Below are 5,491 nucleotides of genomic sequence, written 5' to 3'. Positions count from 1 at the left end.
AGCCAGGAGTAACCCCTGAGCACCGCCGGGTGTGGCCCAAAAAGAAAAAAAAAAAGAACTGTGATTTACAAAGCTATTGATAGTTGTTTTAAATGCACGATATTTTATTACCAGTCTCACCACCAGTGTTGATTTCCCTTCACTAGTGTTTCTAGGTATCTTCCCAACACCAAGCCTATCCCTTTAACAGACACTCTTTTTTACTTTATTTAAACATCATGGTTTAGAATTGTTCATATGACAACATTCAGTTGCTTCAGGCATTCAGTGTTCTTACACCAAACCAACCAACCATGTGACTTTCCCTCCACCATTGTTCCCATTTCTCACTTACTTCCTAAGACTTCTCTTTAGCAGGCAGATTATTATTTATTTTATATTGCTTGTTGCAGTAAAATGGCTAATGGAACTATTGAAATAATACATTGCCAAAGGAAATTGGTGAAAATTATATCTCACAATAAGGTTATTAAGTTATTGTCTAAGGATTTATTGAGTTGTTTGTTTCTGTTTGGGCCTTTTGGTGTTGTTTTGTTTACTGATCTTAGTTGGCTTTTTATGTTTCTATATAAAATAAAGGTTCTGTGTTTTATTTGTCCATCTAATTTGATGTGCACTTATTGCGCAACTTGGAGTAGTTGCATAACACTATATGTGACTGTTTTCTCCAGAATCACCAGGATCTGTAGAACTAACACAATTCTTCACCTGCTGCCCTCCTGAGGGAACCCAGCATTTTCAACCCAAAAACTTGTGTACCCATGAATTTCAGCAACTTAGCTCACTGACATTAGTGGTGAAGCTTGATCCTTGTTTACATGGTGGTAGCTGTGGTATATGGGTGTAGCTTCTAAGTCTTCTGGCAGTTTGGTGGCAGTGGAGGCTGCCCACTCCCATTCTCAAAAGATCCCAAAGTTTTCAACAGGAAAAGCTGGTGTGCCAGAATTTACGTCAGTTTGGCACCTCTGCAGAATATAGTCATGTCAGTGAAGTTTGCATGGTGTTGGCTGTTGAGTGTAGCTGTGGGTGGCTGCCCAGGCTTCGTTGAGGCAGGAAGTTGGCCTGCCCCCCCTCCTTTAGCCTGAAGACCCATGGTTTCTGTGGCTTGGATTGCTGATAATGGTGGTGAAGCTGTGATGGTAGACCGTTGTTTACATGTCAGAGGCTGTGGGATGTGGGTCAATTCTATGATTTTTGCTGAAAAACTTACCATAGAGATTTAATGGCCTTGTGTTTTCTTCTCTCCAGACGAGCGAATTCCTTTTTCCCTTCTTCCCCAGGTTTCAATATCAAATATTTCTTGATGGATGATTATTATTAAATGTTGTTCCTTCTTGGGTCTTTTTAATTTAAGAGAAATGCCTAAGTAGATAAGTAAATAGAAAGGCATTTTTATATAATAGACTAAAGTTCATAATAGTCAAATTTATTGATTTTTAATCTAATAGCTTCTGGTTGTATACTTCAAACAAAGATTTAGAAAAGCCATTATTTGGAAGGGGAAAAAAAGTTAAGTATAAAGAAGGCAGGAAGTCCAAGTAAGGGGATGGATCCACCATAAAAGCATATAATAGATGACAATTGATAACATCTTAATTATTATGTGCAGTATAAAAATATTAAGTGCATTATATAGTCCTTTTAATAAAAAACTTATTTATAAAACCCATAATATATCTTTGATATTAGCATTACAAAATTCAGAAATGGATGCTTATTGTTATTAAAAAGTAAATAATATATAAATGTTCCAAGTTGCATTGATTAGAGGGAACCTTGGTTCTTGTAGCAGTGGAGATGATACATCAACACTAACCATGAGACCTGGGTCATTTGTCTGTTTCTTCTCCTTGTTTGTTTGGAAAGTTTTTAATTCGACATTATTAATTTGTTGTTTAGGGTATTTTTGTTGTTGTTTTGGTGGCCACATACAGTAGTATTAAGAGCTTACTCCTTGCTCTGCACACAGGGTTAGTGTAATTTGGAGGACTGTATATGGTGTCAAAGATCAAACTCATGGGGCAAGAGGGACAGTATAATTGGTAGGACACTTGCCTTGTACCTGGTCAACTCAGATTTGATTCCCTCGTACCTCATATGGTTCCAAAATTCTTCAAGAAGTTATCCCTAAGCAGAGTCAGAAGTCTGCCCTCAGTACCACTAGGTGTGGCCATTCCAAAAAATTTTTTTTAATTTTTTATTTTTAATTATGAGAACAAAGATGCAAAGAAAGAGGACAAGGTAAAGTTACAATGGAAGGACAATCACCCATAAACAGAATTTTCAGAAGAAGCCCCTTGCTGATATCTTAACTTTGAACTTTCAGCCAAAGAACATTAAGAAAAATAAAACAGAACCCATGTACAATTACTTTGTACCCAGATTGTAATACATTATAACATTTCTTAGCAGCACACAAAGCAATCTAAAGTCATAAAACTTATGTAACTCCTTAAACATTAAAGGCATAGTATTTTTTTACATTTCCATGCACATGCATATTTGTTTAAGTTAACCTCAAAAGTTTAAGTGTTTTTTTTTATTAGAGTCAAAGGAAAACAGTAAAAATGGTGTTAGAGTGGCAATTATTGTTTGCATGGCCCACCAAAATATGAGGGACATAGAAAGGAAAAGCCTTGGCCTAACTACAAGGAGACCTTATCCCTGAAGTTTCCTGGCATAAAACCAACTCTAGGCTCCGGGCAAACTAGTTTGTCCAATCCAAGTCGAAAATTATTTTTTTAATTTTAGTATAAATGAAAAAGATAAAGTCTGGTTGGAAAGTATACAAGGAAAGTATCTGCTTGTACTAGCTCTGTACTATCTGCTATACCATCATTGTACTATCTCTCCCCCTGATTAGTTTTGGAGACTAACTTGCAATCTGAACTTAATATAATACTGTTGATAATGTGCCCCTTATTAGAGTTAAAATCACCTAGAATAAGAATGCTTTTAGAAAGAGCTCCTCTCTTAGGACATATGAGACCTCCTAATGATTCTTGGCCCAAAAACCACCAAGATATCAAAATCAGGATACTATTGATTGTCAAGCCTGTACTCGAAACCTTTGATTCCTCTTTCCAGCCTCTACTGATTTTTAACTTTCCTCCTGCTGTTATATCACAACCTATCAGATACTTCAATAATATTGAATTGGTAAAGAAATTTTCAAGAGGGGGCCGGGAAGGTGGCGCTAGAGATAAGGTGTCTGCCTTGTAAGCGCTACCAAGGAACGGACCGCGGTTCGATCCCCCGGCGTCCCATATGGTCCCCCCCAAGCCAGGGGCGATTTCTGAGCACATAGCCAGGAGTAACCCCTGAGCGTCAAACGGGTGTGGCCCAAAAACCAAAAAAAAAAAAAAAAAAAGAAATTTTCAAGTGCCTACCAATAGCTTCTGGTTGTATAGTTCAAACAAAGATTTAGACAAGCCATTATTTTGGGGAAAAAAGTTAAGTAGTGCTTGCTTCGGCAGCACATATACTAAAATTGGAACTACACAGAGAAGATTAGCATGGCCCCTGCGCAAGGATGACATGCAAATTCATGAAGCGTTCCATATTAAAAAAAAGAAAAAAAGAAAAAAGTTAAGTATAGGTTAAAATTTGTAAAGTAAAGGTTAAAATTTGCCCCTAAAATGTGCTAATTCTAACTTCCTGCTAAGCTCCTGAACTTCACCAGCAAACACCTGGACTGACATAAATGTGAAAAAGTGGGCTTAATAAATGTGGGAAAATGGGCTCTGACTTTGAACCATATTTGGTTCCTCTCATATCTCATCACGATGTGGGGCAATGCTTTGCTTTACTATAGATTGCAGTTAATTTTATATGCTCTTCACTGACACACTAGAATGTAAAGTTTGAGGGTATAAATGTGATTGTAGTTTTGATTTCTGATTAGAGGGTTATAGTCTTTGATCCTTTGAGCATTGAATAGAGTGGATGAGGAAAGCTTCTTGCCCATCTCTGTTATTTGCTTCAGTGGCTCTCATGGAGTTTGCCAAATAGGCGCAATACTTGCTTAATTTATGTGTCTAAGGATTTCTACAACCCCGCAAATACTGCTTTAGTTTTATCTCACAAGTTCTCGTTCATGGTGTCTTCTTAATAATTTTAAGTATTTTTAAACTTTGATTTTAAAGATTCTCTCTTACCAATAAATTTAGAGTATTTTCAAGAAGTTGTGTATTTTCTACTACTGTCTTTTGGGTGCTCTTGCTTTAATTCCACTGTGGTCAGAGTACATATCAGAATAATATTGGTCCTAAAATTTGTTTTGAGACTTTATGTTTAAATTTACAACCAATTTTAACAAAAGGTATAACTCAGATATGCATAAAATTAATTATTTTAGGGGCCGGGCGGTGGCGCTGGAGGTAAGGTGCCTGCCTTGCCTGCGCTAACCTAGGACGGACCGCGGTTCGATCCCCCGGTGTCCCATATGGTCCCCTAAGAAGCCAGGAGCAACTTCTGAGCGCATAGCCAGGAGTAACCCCTGAGCGTCACAGGGTGTGGCCCAAAAACCAAAAAAAAAAAAAAATTAATTATTTTAGGGAGCAGAGAAATAGCTCAAAGTGCTAGAGCACATGCCTGGGATATATAGGAGGCTCCAGTTTAATCCCTACTACCTTATGAACTCCTTCAGTACTGCCAAGGTGACCCTGCTATTTCCTTCACCACATCGTGGGCCAGAAGTGATCATTGAACTGTCAGAACCACACAAGGCAAAATACCACCCTCTGTGCCCCTGAACTCTGCTTGAAAGCTTTCCCCCAAATGAATGACCTTAGGTGGCTTAACTCATCTTACTTTATAGTTCAAATTCCTATTCTGTAACAAACATTAAACAGTCTGTATTCCTAAAATACTTTACACAAGATTGTTGTGTTTTTTCGATGTGAAATACTTTGGTGAGGGAAGAAAGAAGCAGCAGCTTGATCTTTCCAGAGAAACTTCCTCTTTTCTCTGAGAGACTGTGGAATAAAAATTTAGATAACACTGTGTTGGTAGCAGAAGAAATGTCTAGACTTCACTGACTTTGTGGTGTATGTGGTCACAGTGAGTGACTGTCTCTGAAGCTCAGTTCAGTTCTAGTTCCAGAAGCTTAATTCCAGTAAATTTCTATGACCTTCTACCCACTTTCTACCTTGTTTTTGCCATAGTCTGAATAGCAGAATTATGTGTTCTCATTTCTCTTTATTCCCTACTACCTCATTTCCTCACCCTTCATCATTGGTCTAGAGTTGCAAAAGTGCCTTTATCTCTGAGATCCCAAGAGTGTTTCCCATTGTTTCATTTCTTAATCTCTCAAAGTCCTATTTCCACTAAAAGGATTTTCTCTTTCTTTATGTCAGAATCATCCATCATGTTCTTTCTTCAAACTCATCACTATGGCTATCAGGAAAAACCCAGGGCTCTAACCTTCTTATTTGTATTTCTCAATTAAAATAAGATTTGATTTTGAAACTTAGAAAATATATTTCTTCCA

General features: G+C 37.5%; 1 non-coding gene across 1 annotated transcript; it reads left to right on the top strand.

Moving 5' to 3' along the window:
- The first annotated feature begins 3,460 nt into the window (after positions 1 to 3,460).
- LOC126029065 (U6 spliceosomal RNA) lies at positions 3,461 to 3,567 on the top strand. The gene has a single exon (XR_007502722.1). It is a non-coding gene; the product is annotated as a U6 spliceosomal RNA (small nuclear RNA).
- The last annotated feature ends 1,924 nt before the right edge of the window (positions 3,568 to 5,491 follow it).

This window comes from Suncus etruscus, chromosome 14 (assembly GCF_024139225.1).
Source record: "Suncus etruscus isolate mSunEtr1 chromosome 14, mSunEtr1.pri.cur, whole genome shotgun sequence".
Lineage (NCBI taxonomy): Eukaryota > Metazoa > Chordata > Mammalia > Eulipotyphla > Soricidae > Suncus > Suncus etruscus.
This window is presented reverse-complemented; position numbering and strand designations above follow the sequence as displayed.